This window comes from Pomacea canaliculata, linkage group LG9 (genome assembly GCF_003073045.1).
Source record: "Pomacea canaliculata isolate SZHN2017 linkage group LG9, ASM307304v1, whole genome shotgun sequence".
In the NCBI taxonomy this organism is placed as follows: domain Eukaryota; kingdom Metazoa; phylum Mollusca; class Gastropoda; order Architaenioglossa; family Ampullariidae; genus Pomacea; species Pomacea canaliculata.
The window spans coordinates 10,157,450-10,179,240 of NC_037598.1; the positions used below are offsets into that span (position 1 = coordinate 10,157,450).

Consider the following 21,791-nt stretch of genomic DNA (forward strand, 5'->3'; position numbering starts at 1 on the left):
TTCTTGTCGTTTTATTAGCTAAAGAAATAAACCAAGAGCATGGCTGACGGCAGGTTGTTTACATGGAGTAGGAAAGAGATTAGAATGGCGAGACTCCGTCTACATCAAATAAATTAGCTTTCTTCGAGTTAATATTACAGCTGGGGACTAAGAAAAAAAAAAGATGTAAAATTTATGCTTGTCCAAGAAGACAAATTGCATCAGAATTAGTATAATTAACAGAGAGAGAGAGAGAGAGATGGAGAAGATGAGAAAAGGCGATTATGCAAAAAGAAAAAAGAGAGAGAGAGAGAAAATCGGAAAATAGAGGAAGCATCTTGAGAATCTCTAAGCGGGTTTTTTTCTCATGCTCGGATCACACAGATAATGTGCACACCACTTATTCTGGTCCCTTAATGAGGAGCAAGACTAAGGCGCATGCGTCAGACCTTTCGCGTTTGGCGCAGACCTTCATCGTTTACAGAGTCCAGAGCATCAGTTAGGATGAGTGGTGCAAGAGGCGGCCAAACCTGCAGTACATCACACAGGCGATAGGAGAGAGCGCAGGAACATCCAACCTTGTGCTTCTTTCATCTTTTATGAATTTGCCTCTTCTTTCCTTCGCCGAAGGCTCTCAAATACACACGGATCACTAGTCTCTCCTCTCATTTTCCCTGAATAGCTCATCATGTCACTGATATTGTAGCTGAGGGGTCCTTTTGCTCAGCAATGGTGAATTAGCAAAAACGGTTTTTTTTCATCCCAGGTTCATGTTATTAGACTCGAATCTGCTTTTAATGATCATATACATCCTAATTTTACAGTCTGTGTGGATTTTTTAAGACAGACACGCAAGAGAAAAACTACTAAGCAGCCAGAGGAAGGAGATTGAGAAAACGAAATAAATAAATAAACAACCAAAGACAGGAAGAAAGCAATGGAAAGAAAAAAGCAAACAAGATAAACTAAAGAAAAGTAAAAAACACAAACAAAAAACTGAAGGTAGGGCGAAGAAAGAACAAATAAAATAAGTAAACAAACAGCCGAATAAAGTAATAATGTCTCAAAACTACAACTTTAGCTTTGCAGAAGTCTGTTCAATAAAACTTGCGAAAGTTCTCTGTAGCTGGTTTGTATTTTTGTCAAAACATCAACGACAGGGATCGTAAACAGTTTTTATTTCTGCCAAGCACGGTGACATGAGATTCCTGCAATAGGGACACGTGTCTTCTCCCATCATGTTAAAAAAGCAAATTCTGCACGCATCTCCAAATCTCAAAGGTCGCAGAATCAGAGGCGACTGAAATGAAACCAGAGAACTGTGGATAGTCTGCCCCCGACTGTTTTTCAATGGAATTAGACAAAACAAAAGCCCAATAATGTCTCCACAGCTTCATAACAGCGACAGGCCGGCTGGACTTTGATACCAGAGGAGCAATGCAGCCCTTAAATCATTGGAAACTGTCCCCACACATGGCAACCTTGCCCTCCACATCACAATTTGAATCATCACATTAAGAAAGCGTTTTTGTTCACGTGATCAACAACAACAACAAATTATAAACACGTAGCTTTGTAGCAGCCACGTTGTTTGTTATATTGACGGAGAAAATTAATGAAAAACTAATCTGAAAATTATCTGACCCACAAAAATAACAAATCTCAACCTAAAGAAATATTTACTGGGAAAAAACCTGATAGGAACATGTAAAAGCTGTTCTGAAGATTATTGAGGATCTAGAATTATGTTTTGAGTAGCTGTACTAACAAGTACACTTGCTTGTCGGTGAAGCAGTGAGGTAAAACGAGTGCACAATAGTGGCTGTCATTACCAGTGGAAGTAAAAGTAAGTGATAGGTACTTAAAAAAAAAACCAAGGCAAGTTTTTTTCTGTCAATGGTAGAATATACATTTCTATTGCGCTCTTGCTATGGTTCAACAGAATCCCATTCAAACCTTACCTGTCGTTCGCAAGTATCACTAGTGAGCAGCTACCTCCGAGGCTGGATAGTATGACAGCCCGTATTTCCTTTCCTCTTCATGTGATCTTTTGGGCACTTTTATTGCACGAAAACAGACACATACATGTATGCAGCCCACCCCTGGGGAAGAAACTAGAAACTAGGTAACGCAAACATAAAGTTCATTGAACTTGTTCTTAAAGTTCAAAAGACACCGTGACCTTTACTGCGACACTAAGAGAGGACAGAAGAGGTTTAGTCTATGTAGGTGGAAGAACCGCCCACAAAAATGTCGAGTTAAATGTGTGATCCAAAAATTATACCGTAATTATGATCATGGTCAAGACGACGACGACGACGACGATGATGTTTTATAAAATGGATCCGGCAGGAACGCAATGGTGGATAATCACTGTAATTATTAAGAGACCAGCTGTTGTAGTTGCACAGCAAATATCTACCTACGTTGAAATTATTATTTGTCTGAGCGGATAATAATTGAGCCTTCGTTGTAATTTCTCAGCTACCCCCTGCCTGTCTGTTTTGTTTCTCTCTACTATGCTCTCATTTCTCCCTGTCTTTTCGTATCTACCTGACGGTGTTAAGGTTTAAACACGATTACACATCCACACAGAAATCCATGGAAGCTCCAGCTGTTGACGAAATCTCGGCTAATTACTCAATCGAACGAAGAAAGGAAGTATAAACGATATGAAGTTAAGGAACCGTTTACATTCCACGTGCGTCTTATCTCTCTCAGAGACAAGATGGCGCTGTAGCTAGTTCTCAGAATTCAATGGGCATAAAACACCAGGCCCTCTTAATTCCACTCGCCATGACACGTAACTCCGGTGAAATAGTCTGAGAGTTGGATTTATCTCCCTTTCGTCTGCTTTCTTCTGCATTGCATGTGCCTGGTGCTATGTGTCAACATTCCTCGATCTTCCAGTTTTTGTTGTTCTCTTTGGACCAGCCGCCTCCAGCACTCCCTGGCGTCTTAGCAACTGCACTGCTTCTACCCATGTCGTGGGGAGTGGTCGGTAGAAAATGTCTGTTGTCAATGCAAGAAGCCAAAACTGTGTTTGACAGGCTCTTAGGAACCGCAATCGATCAAAACCCGACACCTGCGATCTTGGAGAAGCTCCAGAAGGAAACACTTGTCCTGTTAATACCACGTGGTTCCAATCAATTTTACAACAGTCGGCCGATATAATCAAAGACTTTTAAAAATCGCACCAGACAGGACCATAAACTCATATTTATGAAGATGCGAGAAAACCTATAAAACACATTTGAATACATCGATTAATAAATACTTACATCCATTCAGACAAGCATAATAATATTTTAGTGTTTTGTTAAAAAAAGATATTTTACATTAATACAGCAACAGTCAATCATACTGAGGGTGTAAAGAAGATCTACTGGCCTATTTCCACCATCGACATCAACGCCAACTGTCACAAATCTTCCTTTCAAGAGATTACCTCGCGAGAAGTCGTCTACGTTGAGATCAATAGTTTCCTCCATTTCGGGAAACTTAATTCTGGGGGTGATTTTTCGGTCCGTTGACGTGTAACCGAAGCATCTTTGTCCTCACCACGCTTTCCTTCAGCCAACATGATGGTGTCAAAGTGTGAGCGAGGTTTTCTACATTGTGATAGTAATAACATCGCTAAGAGAGTATTGCCACCCGTTTGTGTGCGGCACTGTGTGTGTCCAGTGGTGGTTGGGTGGCTGGGTGGTTGGCTGAACGGAGGGAAGAGGTAGAAGAATCGGCTGACTAATAAAAAGACAGAAAGTTGGAAGTGAACTCATCTGCTCAGAGCTGACTGCAAACACTGGCATTATAGGCTACACCACGGGCAATATTCCCTTGACATGAATATAGCGAGCTCTGAGCTCTGAAATACAGGTTTTGTATTTACTCTGTCGAAGGAAATGCGTTGATTGCAAAAAGAAAAAAAGAGCCAAGCCTCCCTGATATTTGTCTTGCACTTCATGCTTTTTTTCATTGCATCTCTCGCATTCACCAAATTCGCCTTCTGGTATTCATTTGGTTGTGCCGTTTGGATTGTTTTTTACTTTCTATTTATATTTGTCATTTTGAATTTATTCCATTTTTTTGTGGTTGCCTTTGCTCTCTTTTGTCTGATTTAACGTCTTTTTCCAGGTTTTTGTCATCGTGCTAGAATTTTTCATCTTACCTTCTTTCTTGTGTTCTTTCATTGCCTTGTCTTACTTTACACGAACCCAGGATCTTGAATCTTTTTATTCACTATGACGTGTTTTCCACTACATTAGAGAAACCCAGAAACCCTAACCCAGACTCGCAGTAAGGACACGTTCCACGAGCGATCCACGGGAAGGTCAATAGTTACCCTCGCGTGACCCCACGGGAAGGTCAATAGTTACCCTCGCGTGACCCCACGGGAAGGTCAATAGTTACCCTCGCGTGACCTACTCCATTTTACAGCTAGCCACCGCTGTCATGTGTAATGGGACTACGGTGCGGACCATCCTTGCGTGACGGAGGTCTCGTGGGAATGTGTGAGGACGTTGGAGGCAAAGCAAAGATCGCACTGCGTATGAGGATTCGTGTCCAGTCCTCTGCATAAATGTTTGCCCACAAAAAAAAAAAAAAAAAAAAACGTCTGGAAAAAAAACAGTTAATTGATTAAATGACTGATCGTTTGTCTCTGTATTTTTTCCATTTATTTTCTGATTATTTTTCCTGCTGGAAATGGCAACACAAACACCCAGTGGTGTGGACTGCCGTGCAGCGGGAAATATATTTATGAGATGTTATTTTTGGTCCGGGCGTCAATAAACTACGTCAGGTGTTGATGTCTCTGGAAGGTCTTGAAGTGCATCTGACATTACATCCAGTCGTCTGTCAAGCTGTTCAAATTGCAAGTTATTCCAAAAACAAAATAAATCAGAAAAAGCTCTTATGAATTGTTGATGTGCCTGGCTGGGAATAAATCCCGACCTGCAGACAAGTTGATTATCTGACTTCACTTACCTGCAACCGAATTATGTTGTAAGAGAGTTTTTTTAGTCTCCAAACACCCATCAGAGGTAAAAGATGAAAATATCACCAAAGCTGCGAACACATGGTGTTTCCAAATTATTGAAATATCGGTCAGCGATGGAGATATGTCGACAAAATTAAATCTTCCCCTCTCCTACCCTCGAAACTGTCTGTACGTCAGTCCTTTCTTCACAACTTCAGCTACAGAGGAATTGTCGGGAAAATACTGGATCAAAGAGCTTTTATGTCTGCTTTTTCATGCCAGCCTTTGTAAAGTGAGCTCCGTCTCTTCTTTGCTGCCTTACATTCATCAACCCTCTACGGAGTCATTACTGAAAAAAAAATTAAAACGCAAAGAAACATGGAAGACTAGATGCCGACCTCTAAATCTCGATGATACACCTCAACAAATATCTTCGCAAATGGAAAAAACCAACTCAATGCCCTTCTCAGCTGAACCGCCCATAATAGATAAACTAGTAATTTAAACCTTTTAACCAATTTTTATCAGCTCCGAGCTCTCATGAGTCGCTCATTTAGTTTTTGATCCTTGGCGATGTGCTTGTTCGTTTGTTTTTCATTAAAAGCTCGATCGGTATCTCAAGAATATTCTCGAAGTCTCAAAGAGATAAAGGGTTTTTTTTTAGTTCACGCAGGTGTCGATCCTGGACACTTTGCTCTGATAGTCTTCTCCTGAGCTGCTTTTAGCGTCTTCTTTACAGATACATGCTTCTATTCCATTTTCTTGCACTTGGCAAGTGACAGCAGTCTGTGACTAGAGATGATAACATGGAAAGCAAACAGCTGGAAAGCTCACTAACAGATGTTTCAAAGCTGTCCGAGGAAAAAAAAATATATATAGAAGTATTCAAACAGAAGAATAGTAAGCTAACACCATACTTACATTCAGATTCACTAGAACTTCACCGAGACTTTATATCATTGGGGGGAATCATCCGGCCCGCGAGCAATGTAAGACCTGCGAGATCATTTGGTCTGGTCGAGCCAAGGCAACCGTTTAGTGTATTCAAAATTCAGTAAATATAGGAACTATTTTATTTTAACAAATTTCTATGAAGTGAATCATAGTCATAGCATAAATTTTGAGGGACGAGCAAGGGACGTCCATTACTGGACAGACAGGACACATACGGGTACATGGCAGGACTGACAAATCTGATTTTCCTCGGATGCCCGCGGCCTGTATGATGGTGATGTAGATGACAGTCAGTTTTTTCATGGTGAAAAAAAAATAATTAAAAAAGCTAGCTTTGCTAAACAAGACAACATACGAAGGACAGAAAGATACACCGACAAGTAATAAAAGACCAACATAAGAATTGGAGAAACAAATAGAAAGGGTTGAGAGATTTTGTGAAGACCAGCAGGCGAACTAGTTAACGGACGAAAACAGTGAAAGAAAGGGTTGTTAGATGTTGTTACATTATGTGGATTGTTGTAAGGAGTAATACTTATGAAACATATATTTTTGGTCCAAGTTTCAAGGATTCCTTGGTGAGTAGGTTGGTTAGGCGGAAATTATACACGAAAGTCGGGTACATGCAGTTAAGTTGAAACAAATTTGCATGAGAAAACATTTCTTCTTCAGCTGGTGCTCTCAAACATTATTTTTTCTTGCTCCATTGTAATTTAGGATTACCGCCAGACACGGTAAATTAGATTTTGTATACGGCAGAGGTGATGGACTAAGGCCATCTCCAAAAAATACAAAGTTAATTCTGGCTGACAGACTTGGTTCGCACGACATTTAAAAAACACATCTCGGGAGGGGAAGAAGAGACTTGGTGTCTCCTAGTGATTAGAGGCTTGTGAACGTGTCTGCAGGTCATTAGAGAACAAGTGAGCAGTCGTCGATGTTGTCGGAATGAGCGAGAAAGACAAAGGAGCAGACTGTGTGAAGAGCTGGTGGAGCGCTGTCTGCACCATCACCCAACTTCCGGTAGTTGGTTGTCTACCGTTAGTTGTTGTGGTCCCATCTGGCACCAGCATCTTATCCTCGCGCTTCTACGTCGGCGGTCTGTCAACACCAGCGACAGCGCGTCTGTTGTCGCAGTCGTTTCGTTTTTCTTTGTTCTCGTCATCTCCGCTCTACATATATATTTTTTTTCCCCCTCTAGACCAGCATTAATTTTCCCAAGGGGCCGCCAAAACTGGGATGCCGGACTAATTAGTTAGTTTTACAATACTGTATATTTACTGGGGCGGGCCAGCAGGGGTCCAGTTTTGCCCAGGTCTCTCTAGACAGCTGTTAGTCATCCGCGCTCTCCAAAAACAGATAGAGAATGGCTGCGTACTGTAATAACTGTTGAATATACTTGTTTTTGAAATCATCAGGCAAAAAAAAAAAAAAAAAAAAAAAAATACCTGTTACTTCAGACAAAGGGCCGAAAAAATGAGGATACTTCTAAAACTGAAGACTAGATACAAAACTTGTCTTGCAAATTTCATTCGCCGCTGCAACAAATACACACGTATATTTTATTTTTGTTTGTAATAGAAACAGTTGACCAACACAAATAAAAAAGCAAATCGTCCTTTGTAACATGAAATACAATAGGAAATTGAATTGCTTTCATCTCTGCGGTCTCTTGGGTAGAGACAACCTAGAAACCACCGACAATAACATTTGCTGCTAATTTTTTTTTCCTTTTGCATGATTGAATCCAGAATGGTGTTTATTAAATATTGACGAAGGACGGCTTCCTCAAATGTCTGCAAATAATGGCGAACTAGGATAATCTGCCGTGTATATCCGGTGTGTGCGTGTGTGAACTGATTGAGATGGGTCATAAAAGGAGACCATCACATCAACATAAAGTTTATTGAGAGTGCACTCACTTCTAACACTTTTCGTCTCTTTGGCAACAGAATAAGTAATTTAGCACAGTGACAAGTATCTTTTCCTGTGACAAAAGGCATTTCCGTCCTTATTTACTCTTCTGTCTTACCTACCTCTCATCCCGATGAATCCTCTAGTTACTGTCTCGGCATAAGGCAGCAAACCCCGTTCGACTTTTCTCTTCAACTCACAGAGAAATAAATTATTACATAATTACATCTTATCCATCTCCAGTTCCTTTCTGTAACTCGTCCGACGGAGGGTAATAAAATCGTTGACTCCATTGTAGCAAGAAAGTCATAGGGTGTTTTACAAAATGGAGATTCGAGAGCTTATGTAATTCACAGTTGGTGTTTTCTGATGAGACCAGAAGGACGGGAGCAGAAGTTTGCTGGGGAAGCAGCTTAACAATGTAACAGCTCATCTTGCTGGCTGTCCTTTCGCCCACAAAATATCTAAGATTTATCTCTGTGATGTATTTTTTTATAACAGGAAGCTTTATGTTCTTTATGTATAGCGTCTTATAGGAATTCTTTGGATTAATTTTATGTATGGATACATTTGTTCATTTATATATATACCTGGTGGCTGGTCTATATGACTGAAAAATCGTTTAAAAGAAATTCTGTTCTTGACATCCATAATGTTTGAATTTTGCCATCCCTTTAATATAAAGATTAGGCAAAGATAAGAGCTCTTAATGAACTGTTACGAATACATGGTAGGATTTATGTCCAAGTAACGGCCGTAAAAGATGCATACAAAGACCATACATCTGTGTTTTCTGACAAAATTAGTCAACACGAGAGAATTTTTGAAAAAGGAAACGCCCACTAATGTTCACACTAATGATATTAAAAAGTTACCCAGACACGAACAACATTCATCCGCAAATATTAGACAGAAAGGAAGCGACCTTCCAATGTTTCTCGATCAAAGAACAACTTTTGCCTAAGTATGTTTTCGTGAGCCAGAGAGAAACACCCGAATGACATTAGTGCCATCGCGAGGACAGATGGCGTCTACAGGAGACGAGAGAAGTGATGAGTGGGCGATAAGTGATGCACTGAGGATGCAGCATTCCTCCCACACTACTGCCAGTGCATTATTCTTGTGTGTGTGTATGAATGTGAATGCAGGTCACGTGACAAGACAACAAAGACACACAAAAACACACAGACACACATATCACATCAAAACTTGCTTTCGCGTAACATCAGAGGTTTCTATGGTGATAACAAATTGCGCATTTGGCTTATTTATCTTTTTTTTTTTTGTCGACATGGTGGTGGTTATCATTATAAAAACATATTTTAAAAATACTAAAGCACAGCTTTGTTACTTATTTGTCTGATAATTACTTGTTGCGTGACGGGGATTACTATATCAATTTCTTGGCTAGTGAGTTGTTAGTTCAAAGAGAAACAAATAGTTTTTAAGGAGCGATTTCAGCTGGTTGCAAGTGCTTCTTCTTTACTCTTCCTAACCCTGGGTCTGGTAATATAAATGTTTTTCAGACTGTGCTCATATATGGTGGGAATGGGTGAGGATTGATGTTGCATTTACTGCTTAGCGTGTTTCAAACATCTTGCAATTATCGGGAAAACATTTATTTCGGTTTTTTTTTCTTTCAACGAAATCTCTTACATTTGCAGCCATAGAAAAAAAGTAATGTCAATCAATGAAAAAAAAAACATGCCACGTTTCCCACTGCATCCTATCGATGAAATCCGTTACATTTGCAGTTCGTTTATTTATTCTTTTTTTTTTTTTTTTTTTTTTTTTTTTTGGGTGCTATTTTGCTTTAGTTTTAGTAAGAGAAAAAAAAAAGGAGTAATGATCTTACTGGGTCTTGTCACAGCTAAGTAGTCAAATCCATCATAGCCTGCCAGAGCCTGCAGCTGCTGAACGTTTCCTCTGTTGACACCGCAGCATCTGAAGGCTTCCCTCAGCAGGTCAAAGGGCATAACCCCTTGACCTGAGTTGTCTTTACCGAGCTCTGCCTCTCTACAGAACAACAGTCTCAATAAAACGACATTGTTACAACCGGCGCAGTTTTGTGCGATGGTATAATCCAGGAAATTATATCCATCTGCTTATCATAGCTTTTAAATATTGTGTAAAACCTGCTCTCTCATGCCCTCTATTATTTATTCTAGATTTTGTTTTTTTTTTGCAAAAATGTCATTTCCATTTCTTTTTACTTTCATTTGGTTTTAATTCCAAGTCAAGCGAAAAGATTAAACAATCGTTACAAAAAATTGCGTTATACATATATTTTGTCTCTTTGATTTAATAGATTTGTTTATTTAGCAAATAAACTGTTTCATACAAAATAAATGGCTACACACGATTCTAGATATAATTATACAGTGGAAACGTTTTCGCTCATTATTCTCGCTATGCACATTTCTGTGTTTGTATCATTATTTTATAGAGGTTTCCTTTAGAAGAATTTTTTTTTTAATTTACAATCCACTGGTTTGCTGTTTGCTTCCAGAGTATACAGACAAGAGTTTAGGCAGGAAAGACAATCTAAACACCTGGACGGTAACTCTCTGAACACGTTTATTACTTCATCTTGTGGCAATGGCAATGAGAAGCGTGTGAATCAAGCGATAAGCTATGTTATTAAACCCCTTATTTGTTTCCAAACTAACTAACAACAGCAAGTAGTTCCGATGTAAAAGGTAAGAAAACAAAATATCCGTCTTGTTCATGATCACACCTTTGGGAACAACAGCTTCAAATGATGTCCTGATGGCAGATGGAGTAGAGACTGCGAGCTTGCTGGGTCTCAATTAGAACTAAGTGCAGTTCCTTGCTCACATTTCTCACTACCCAGAAACTGTTTGTAGCAGACAAGACCGAAGAGTATCAAGTAGCGAAAGCTTGTCAGCCGAAGTAAGATTCTGAAAGGTCAGAGGTAAAATTGAAGATAAAATGCGTGTAACATTACTTTATCTACATAGCGATTTAAGTAAAAACTAAGGGAACATACAAATCTTCTAAGAAGCATCAGTCCAATGAAGAAAATGAGGCAAGAAAGAATAACCGAATGAAAAAATGTAGTAAGTAACAAAGCATGTAAAGGGATGGGTAGGCGCGCCTCAGTCGCATACATACAGACAGTACAATAACACGCTCGCAAGTATGCAAACATTCATTTCATTTCAACCTTTAAACAACTTCAACAAGAATGAAAAACCGTTAAAAAATGTAAATAACAGACATTGCATGACAAACAGAAAACGATAGGGTAAAGATTATAACGGTAAAAACATTTGCTGCACCGACCATGTTGTCAAAAGAAAAACCAGCGACAACAATAACAAAACGATCGTTTTTCTCCTGCTCCGGGATAAACAACCTTTATTTTTTTTTTTTAATCTCCCATCCTCCATCATAACCTGCCCCAAGCCCTCCTCCATCCCGTACCAGTTTGTCGGCAGCAGCATGCTTGCCGCCATCCGTTAAACGTGAACCTACCAGGGATGTCGAAACGACCGGAGGGGCGGGAAACAAATCAATCCGGGTCATAATTATTAATAATTCACACACGTCTCTTATATGCGTTTCTCGCAAGAGGGAGCTGTGGGCTGCTGGGTAGAACAGCTGTTGCGGGGCAAGCGGGGAGCAGCAGTACGTGCCCCTTCACTGCGCAGCTGCAGCCGCGCACGATCTGACGCCGGACGTAAAGACGTGAGGCGCGCCTTCCTTCCATTACGTGCTCGCGCGCGCTGTCGCATAGGACCAAGAAAAATTTGTAGATAGGAGACAGTGTGGATTAAATAAGTTACACACACCTTGGTGTCATTGCAGAGACAACAGACCTTCGTCTCCGGAGCTGCGCAGCTGACACTTGGGTCTCAGTGGACAAAGTTTGTTTTCAAAGGACATCTCGTGATCGTCACCAGTCAGTCATCATGGCTCTGTCTCCTGGCGACAGAGTTGTTGTCATTGCGGTAGACAACAGCGAGTATTCGGAACTAGCCTTTGAATGTAAGTAATTGTACTTTTGATTTTTGTTTTTTTAATTTTAGAAATGTTCTTGTGTGTCAGATTATGTGCTTATTCGACTTGGATGGTTTTGAATGAAAGGAAAAGCTCTTCAGGAGATATCTAAGATTTCATTGCAGTAGAAATATATAAACAAAAAGGTTTAAATAGTAGTAGACATTTATTAAGAACTATCGAAAGATGGGGAAGTTGGAACAATATAAAACTTGTTGCATGGGGATATTATGTTGTTCATGGATACCGCAGCTTTTATTTATTCTCCGACTTTCTCTCTCTCTTTGTGTCTTTCCTTCACTCTAGTTCGGTGACTCTTTTCTGATGATCCTTTTTTTCTCTCACTCAGACAAGAAACCACTCCTATCTCTCTCTGTCTCACTCACACACGTGATCCCATTAAACTCCAACATTAGGTAATGATACGAGAACACTCAAGCTATGTCATAACAAATCATATGAACATGTAACTCGAACCCTCGCAACAAAAAGTCAATGAAACTATAAACTACAGTTCTCAACACAATGGCTCTTTAAAGTGACATTAGTGTCGTCTGGGTTGTAAAGAGTAGTAAAGATTGTAAGAGACCCTGTAGCATACCCCTCACGATGTAGGGGAGTGTACTTATATGTGTACATAAAGTGTATATATATCAAAGAGAGAGGGAGAGCAATGACTGGACCAGTGGCTAATGTTCAAGTTTATTTTGTTTCTGCTGTAATGGATCTCGTAAGGGTAAACTTGCCTATCAGTCTTACTTGTCTGTGTGATTCTGCTTTCGAGCAGGAGAGAGAGATAAAGTGAACGTGACAGAGAGAGAGAATAAAGAAAAACTCGGCGCATGGCTCGTGACTGGGTGTCTACGTGTGTGTGTGTGCGGGTTTCTGAAGCTTCCTCTCCTCTGTCTCTTCTTCTCTCTCTCTCTCACACACACAAACGCTCTTACACGCGTGAATATAGATACACAAACGCGCTAATGCACATACAGAAAGAACGAAATAAACAACAACAACAACAACAACAACAACAACAAAGCTAAAAACAAAAACGAAAAAAAAAATAATAAGAAAAGAGAAGTACTTATGTAAAATGTCTGTTTACTAAAATTATAAAAATATTTAGCGCTGTAGGTTTGTTGAAATGCACGTAGACAGGTACGACCAGTAGTACCGTTATCCGGGATAATGTTTATATAAAATATTATGACAACTGGTCTTTATCTTGTTTTGATAGAGGACTTACTTCAAAAACGCTTATTTCTTAATGAATAAATTAAGCCATCTACACAGCGACCTCCTACCCTTTCCCACTTCATCAAGTCCTGCACTCCAGCCCTGAAAAACTGGCTTTTTACAACAAAAGACAGCTGGTGTTGTGACCCGGTGCACGACTGAGGGAGACATTCATGTTCTGTGGTGGAGGAAACGTGTCCCGCCCGGGGGATGTATGGAATGACTCATACACAAGATAGTCTTCATTACCTGCACAAAGAACAACACGAATTGTGCAAGCCATCACAAGAAAGTAAAAAAGAAAGTGGAGGAGGTGGTGCAAGGGGGGAGAGTACAGGTGTGTAATTTCCACCTGGTGTAAGCGGCAGGTGATTTATCTCCTTCACTGCTGTAGACTCTCTAAGTGAGAATTATCTGCAGGATCTTATCGTCGCACTTCTTTTCAACTGAAATGGAGTGAGCAGAAGACTAATAACAAACAATTCTGCCAAAAGGTTGCTGAAGTTAGCAAGGAGGGACAGCCAGGTGTAGAGTAGGGTTGTGTTTTGTGAGGTGGAGTTTGCTTAACTTATCTAAAAGGTCTAGCTTAGGACTGAAAAGTTTAAAGAGTTCAAGCATGATCGTCCATGACAAGTCTTTAGACACTTAAAAAATAACTGTTTTGATGACTAATTTTAAGCACACTACCAGGGTGACCGTACTTTTATCTTGCTCTAAATAACCTGACTACCCTGGAGGCAGAGACGAGCTGTAACTATCAAAGCCTATTCCTGTTACCAGGTGTGTTCAGCATAACCTTCATAGCCTTTAACACGTCCCCATTCAGTTCTTCATTCTTTCTGCGTGTAAAAAAAAAAATCTTGAACAGCCTGTAACAGGATGCTCCTGTAGGACCAGCTAACCGTGTGCTAATAAACAGACCAGCGAAACAGGACACAGGCTGTAAAAGCAATGTGAGACCTAACAAGGGCTGATTAAGGTCTACTTGTGTCATTAATTCTACAATTCTATGTATGTTTATGTTTATCAGATTTGCTACTGTGCGCACGTGCACCACGCACTTGCAATTGTCTGTGATCTCTCATAAACATTTTACTTGCTTTGTATGTAGTAACAGAAACGAGAAGCTGTAAAGGTTTAGGGAATTCGTGAAAGTCGGTGGTTTTGGCGCGAGCTGAGCAATTATTTACAACCTTGTGAAACTGGAAGTAGGTCTGTCGGTTTCTAGATACCTGGGAAAAAATTGTCGGAGATGGGGAGGTAGGTGGCTGTTAGAAATGCTGGGGAAATCCTCTGCTTTCAGAGAAGCGATGGTGGCTCGGAGGGAAAGTGTGTGATTGTATCACCTCGAAATGTATGAACATGTTGACCGAGTTATAACATGGGCACATTTGTACAATCTTCTGACAGTGTCATTACCTGATAATACGAGGTCTACAGTAGCTTACCTGTGTCTAAATAAATTAGAAACATTAACTTGAGAAATCTCACAGGAGAAACGTCTTCCAGTATCATAGCAGGAACATTTCTAAGTCAATCTTATTCGTTAGAGGAGCCCTTTCTTGTCTGAATGAAAGAAATATTTTCTCTCTTTTCTGATTTGTTTTCTTTTAATTTCCTGCCGTGTACTGTTGGAGTAGTTGCCCATTTATTATTCATAACCTTCAATATCTTGTTACATCTACCAATGAATTAAGGTCAGTCAAACACTTCCACACAACTTTTCCCATTAGCCAGCACAGATGTGCATTTCTTCAAAAAGACCCTCATAATAATAATTATGTGGTTTGAAATATTTTTATTATGCGCTTATCTCACCAAAGATCCATGATAATTTCTGCTAAAATTAAGTGAAACATTCCCTTTTAAAATACTGCTTTTTTGCTTCATTTTGTAGCGCAGTCCATTACACAGGCAGGCATGTTCTCCAATTCCTGGTTAGAAATAGATGGGATACTGCAAATAAACCAGACCAGGTGGTACCAGACTCCCTCCAGGTCATAGTCTTAAACCCATTTCCTCCTCCACAGTCTGCCATTTACTTCTCCTTCTGCTGCTGTTTGGGGGGCAGGTGAAAGGTCACCAGAACAAACACGATCGCCAGCATGGCTGCTGTTGACAAATGAACTCAGTACAAGGATTACCTCTTACAAACATGGCCTACCCTCGAGGTGCGAGAGCACTGCTTGCACATTCCGACGTAAATACCAGCGATGGGTGCGAGCAGATGGACCCTCAGATAACCGCTGAAGAGGAACTAGGTTAAAAAGAAATATTTACATTTTTTTTTTTTTTGCCTTGCTGAAAGTTAGAAACATCAATGAAATGGTGGGTCTTCTTTTTGCTGCTCAGTCCTCTTGTTGCCCACGGCACGACAGAGGGCAGCGAGTAAATAAATAATGATTATGGCGGATAATGTGAGTGATGAAGAAGGTTTGTGGAAGAGCGAGCGCTGGCTGTCGTTCTCAATCACACGAACACTGTCATGCACGCACATGTGCGCGTGTACAGACTATCTCACACACGCTAACCAACTTTCACGTGGACATACAGACCAACAAACTCATACAGACCAAATAATCCACAAAATGGGATTTAATTCAACGATGAAATGATTACTACTTCTCACCCACATGGACAGACACACTTTAACTTGCATTAATATTTTTAAAAAATTTCTTCACTTAGTAAACACCTTTGTATAGATGAGTCTTGATAAAACCCGAGAAATGCACTCAGAAGCTTGTTGTTGATGTGTGGGCGAGGGAAGGAAAGTCTCGTGCAAAGTAAATTGACCTTAACCTGTAGGCAAGCCAAGCACTGCAGGAGGGAGAGGGAAAAAAAAGGATATTTGTGGGAAAGAGTGTCAATCACATTATTAACAGCACTTTTATCTTTAGAGCTTTCTAAGATGACAGATGCTACAACAAAAAAGAAAAACCAACTCCTGAGTAGTCTTTCCTGACGCTGGACTTAAACCGTTCTTGTTGAAGTCAAGGATAGAAACCGTTGACACTTTTATGACAGCATCAGGATATTAGTTGCAGGAAGGTGATGAAGAACACATGCATGTGGCATGCACCAGACGAAGAAAATTAGAAACGCTGTCGTTACGAACATTTAGAGCTTTCAAAGAAAACAGAGCTTCATAGCAAAGTGCAAGAAAAAGACTAACTGCACGTAAGGCTTTTATACATCTATGATAAAGATGCAAAAGTGTTTATTTTTTAATCCTTTTCTATTTTTCCTTCTGTCCATTGTCTTTCTGACTGTCTGTTATGAGTTTATTTGTTCTCTAGACATTCTTGTTCTTTTGTCCATTCCCACATAGAACTTGTACAACATCTCAGTTTTGCAACTTAGGTTTTGGGTTAAGGGAGGACTATGGAAGCAATTCCAGGATGTAAAATGGAGGACATAACACTACTCTGGGGTTCCTGCGACCCACTGGGCAATCAGCTCCTCATAGACATCAAGGTGCACGAGCATCTCGATGACAGGGTTGACCGCGGGCATACCCGCAAGGTAAGTCACCATCCAGGCGACAGGCAGGTAGCTCGAGTCACGTGACTTTTGCTGTGCTCACACTCATGCTCGATTTTCCCCCATTCCTCATTAACTGATATCCTTTGGAAAGAACCTGCAGAATCTGACACCCGAAAAAAGACAAAAAATGACAGGTAACGACAGATAATAATAAACCGATCTGATTTTTTTCTTTCTTAATAAGCGGATAATGATGTTTTCTACATGAAAAATGGATGTCGACTTCTGAGCGAGACGAGCGATTAGAAAGGATTGCCGCTTTCGTCTGGGAAAATCACCCACCAAGCGGCTCCAGTTTAGGGCTTAATGTGTATTTATCTTCCCGCGGCTGCTGATGAGTGATGGTCGTTGAGGCAGGACGCGGCGTTAGAACACCGTGGTCGACGTTGACCATGCTGTGTCGAAATCATCGTGTGACATGGAGGGTGGAGTGGGTGGAAGCCTGGGTGAAGGCTGGTCACTTCAATCATTCTGACAGTTGCACGTAACGAGTTGGAAAATAAACACGTGACGGCAATTACCGCCATGGCGACTGGCTTTGATGTGGACTCATTAGAACTGTCGTGCGAGTTGATATTGGTGGTCACGTGGAGACGGGTTGTGTGGTGGCTGTGGTGATGTTGTGTGGGTTGCTTGTGTGCTGCCTTTTTCTCTGTGGGTAGGCCAAACGTACCCGCAATGTTATCACAATCCTCGCCTGCATGGAGACTGAGAAAACAGGGTGGGTGTGCAATTATGATACGCAATAGATTTTCCTAACCTTCAGGCAGATTGTTGATGTTTAGCAGTCTCTCAGAAGCCAGGAGGGAAGGGACAAAAATAACTTTCGAACGGGAATTCTGGGTTAGCCTTGCTTTCATTTAATAAACACTCAGTATCTCCTTGTCTCTTTCGTTTACATGTGACAGTGCACACGCACCACACACATCACCGACTAACATATATATATATGATTCGGTAAAGTCTTTATTACTATCGATGTTTTTGACTCAACAACAATCAAATGACTTTTTTATCTGTAGTCATCGTTCTGACTAAAAAGCAATTTTTACTAAATTTTTTTTTATTGAGAACCAGTTTCCGATACGGAAAATTTTGATGGACAGACAGTCAAACACTAATAGAAGCAGGAAGGGAGGAAAGCATGGAGGTCAGCTGCCAGAATGCAAGCAAACAGACATAAAGACAAGATGTAAATAGTGTAGCCGAGGACGACAACTACTTAACAATCAAAACTCGCCACCAAGAACACTGACCTCCATGCTACAGATTTGCTGATTGAAGCTGTCTCGTGACTGACGGCAGTTTGTATCAGCTGCCCTCTATCCCTCCCTCCTTCTTCATCCCACCGTACCCTCTGCACGTCCACCACCATCAGTGAGGGTCCAGACGCCGCTAGGCCACCCGTTGATGGCGAGAAACGAGCGAACTACGTGACAGACCGAGATGAGTCCTGAAAACTGCTCACGTCCTCTACCCGCTGGGCAACGAACGGATAGGTCCTATGTTCTTGATTCCGTCTCGACAGGGATGTGATGAAGAAGCCTATGCAAGCTTTAATGACCTCAAGTCTTGAAAAAAGTGAAAGGAAAAATTCCAAGCTCGATGTGCAAGAGGAGCTTATGAAGGCTTTTTATTAGCTTGGGGCACTGAGAAAACTGAATGAACATTCAGTCCGCTGCTCGTAATTCGTTCTTCAGGTAAATCAATATCTAATTAACCCGAATAGAACCTAACAACCTTAAGGCAGAGAAAGCACGTGCGTCTCAAACGATGTTGGATGTAACAAGATTTCGTAGGTCAGCGTCACGAGGCATAAATAATGCAAGCACTGGTGTCATTGTCTTGGAGGGAAGCTGCTGCTTGCTTGGTGTTATATGTTTGTTAATATGCAAACGAAATTCACATTTCCTTTTGTGATGTCCAATTTTTTAAAGGTCTACTGGGATGCCAATATATCTAATGACTGGTAAAGTTCAAAGCAGAATACTATTTTCTTGTCTACGGAGTCAAAAGCCTTCTCAAAATTCACTAATGTCATGTAGAGTGGTGACTGTCATTCGATGGACTGTTCAATATTTTGTAGTATAGCAATACGGTCTGTGCATGATTTACCCTGCCGAAAGCCTGCCTGTTCTTGCCTCAGTCTCTTGTCGCGAGCATTCTTCAGTGTCTCCAGGAGGATTCTGGTCAGCACCTTGCTAGGAATGGACAACAGCGTAATCCCACGCCAATCGCTGCACTGTGTCTTGTCGCCATTTTTAGGTAGCTTTACTAGATAGCCTAGCTTTCAGTCTGCTGGAACTTGCTCCTGTTCTCAAATTTTCTGCAGCAGGGGATGTAGCATCTCTGCTGTGGCTGTTGGGTCTTCTTTGAGTGCCTCTGCAGGAATGTCATCTGGGCCTGCCACCTTTTCAGAATTCAAGGACTTGATGGCTTTGATGATTTCTGCCTTAGTTGGTGGGTTGGTGTTGTTGTTCGGCAGCTGGGGCAATATATCCAAAGTGGTTGTTGTCGATGGCCGGTTCAGTATTACTTCAAAATGTTCCGCCCAGCGAGATCTTTGTTCCTCATCGCCAGTAATGACGCCGCCATTTTTATTCTTTACTTCCCTCCACGCATTACTGTTTTTCCTTCCTGACACAATTCTTGTAATTTTTATAGTCTCTGTGTTTTTTTAGTGGCAAGCATGGAGTGGGCAAATAGGACAAAGCCTGCTCTACCCTTAAAAAAAAAAAAAAATCGACGGTTCCCACATTCCCCTAACACCAGATCGCACCATTGAGCTTTTATGTTGCCATTTCCCACGAGGCCCATAGCAGGGTCTGCGTATTTTCCAGTAAAGAGGAATGGAAACGATTATTTTTCTTCGCCTTTTATGCAGCACACCGTGAGTTTGTACGAGTCCGCCATGATGTTATAAATGGCATGGCAACAAGGAAACCAAGGAGTCTGGGTGAAATTCTTGTTTTTCTAGTTCTACCTGCCGATGTACAACAGTCTGCAGTAGAGGCGATCGGTGGCGCTAGGGTTAAACACTCGTCCATCACCAGCACAACAATGACCTTTGACTCGGATCTTGGGACCCACAGGCTGGATGTGATGCTTTCTATTGCCAGGCTGGCCCTAGGGTAGTTTTCTAAGTGCTTATTTTTTCTCAGCAAAGTGCGAAATAATTACGAGGTACAGGCACTTTATCCATTGTCTACCCTACAGAATTCAAGCTCGTTCATGCATAGCGTCTTGCTACACATACCTATTTTTAAAAACTACTTTGTCTTTGATTCTATATTGTATTATGTGACATTATTAAAAAATCGCTATTTTTTGTTTTATCTGTATAACAATATATTTTGTGTTTGGGTCTATAACAGCAACAACAGCAAAAAAACAAAAAAACACGGACTTTTCAAAGAACTCATCCATCGTAAATATTTTTGCTCTTTGAATCAGTCTATTGTAGTGACTAATCACAGTTTCTTTCGGCTATTTGTAGGCTTGCCTCAGGTTCCACCTGGTCATTTTGATTTCATTTTAAGCGACAAAAGGATGAGAATTGCTAAGGATAAACGGTAATTCAAAACTATTGCAAAGCGGCTGCACACAAAATGTTCAGGTAGTCGAGTGATTGGGTATCTGTGGTAAAAAGGAAATATTAATGGAATTTTTCCTTCCTTTATGGTTTACTTGATAGAAATATATTCATACCCTATTTTGCTGGAGGCTAGATCGTCTCTTCTGACATATACACACACCAACTAACTATCTTCAAAACCTCTAAACATTGCAGGAAAGTGTTATGTTGACACGATGTGAGGCAAGGTGCCAGAGAGAAGCGAACTCAGTGATGAGAAGACTGCAATAAAGGAAACAAAAATCGCAGAAAGGAGACTGGAGAGAAAAACACGCTTGTTTATCATCCGGGTTTCTTTTACTCGTTTACTAGCCTTCTGCCAGAGCCAGGTGAACTATCCCACGAATCGAAAACAACAAGCACAGGCCACCAGCAAATAAAAAAGAAACAACACTTGGTCTCGCAATGTCTGAAAGTTTTTCTCCACTTCATCTCGTCAAGAAATGTTTTCACGAATGTGGCTTACAGATGGTTGGGTTGGGATGGAACTGGGGCTCGTCTCGTATTTCCTGAGAAGAGGTGAACAGAATCAGGTCCCTGTCTTTACAGATTCTTTTTCCAGGAGTTTATCCGCGACATGTTAGTGTTTATTTTGTATATAAATCAGACTTTTTCAGTTAGAAACACTGGATTTAGAAGAGTCGGTTGATTGCGATTATATTTAGGTTAGAAGATATGCAATGATTTCACTTTATGGAATAAAAACAATAAATTATCTTTCACTTCCAATGTGTGATCATGACAAGATCTCGAGGTAGTAACAACCAAGGGCTTTATAATTACATCGTGTGAGGTAAGACATGAAACTTTAGTACTGACCCTCTGGTGTTTGTTTCCTTTTGGTAAACTTTAAGACAGAAGAGTTTGTAATGTACTGCAGTTTGTATTGATAGGTGTGTGTGTGTGTCTGTGTGCAATGGGTAAACAATCCTACTCAATTGACATTAGCTGTATGTCCTTTGTATGTGTATACAGCAAATTAAAAAAAAAAATTTGTGTATGTACATTTATATGAGTCGTGTCTGATGCTTGGTTAACTTCCATCCTCTCGTACTTTGATTTTTTTTCACTGTGTATGGTTACAATAGAATAGAAAGACATTTGGTTTCGCATGTACAAATTTATGTATACAGGTAAAAAATTATATATATAATAAACATAAAAGTGTGTTCGGGGATGTGGATGCGTGCCCGTGACTTTGAGTGAGAAGGGAATGAGAAGAAATGAGAACAAACTAACGCTCGCAAACATTCTACCGGCTAACCCCATGGCAGTAATCTCTGACTTCCCTGGCGGCAAATCCCACCAGGTGATTGCTATCTTCTTGCACATACACATGTGTACACACCTCAGTACATTCGCAGCATCCATCTGAACACTTCGCGTGCGGACCTCCCTCTAGAAAATGGAGGGGTGGGGTAGTTATCACGATCAGCTGGCTTCTCACTCCACTAAGAATCGCAATCACAACACATTGCTAGTAAAAAGCCACCTACCGCAGCGCCATTATAGCGACAACGGCAGCAACAA

The 21,791-nt window shown here is 40.7% G+C and overlaps 1 protein-coding gene across 2 annotated transcripts in view; it reads left to right on the forward strand.

The window, feature by feature from the left end:
• The window catches only part of LOC112572410 (universal stress protein A-like protein), a 29,348-nt gene that overhangs the window by 950 nt on the left and 6,607 nt on the right, over positions 1-21,791 (forward strand). The window contains exons 1-2 of one of the 2 annotated variants that reach the window (XM_025252081.1): positions 11,439-11,536; positions 11,657-11,836. The gene's annotated coding sequence lies outside the window, so the exon portion shown is untranslated. Of the gene's footprint in view, positions 1-11,438; positions 11,537-11,656; positions 11,837-21,791 lie in introns of those variants that run through there. The other variant, XM_025252080.1, reaches the window with a different exon arrangement.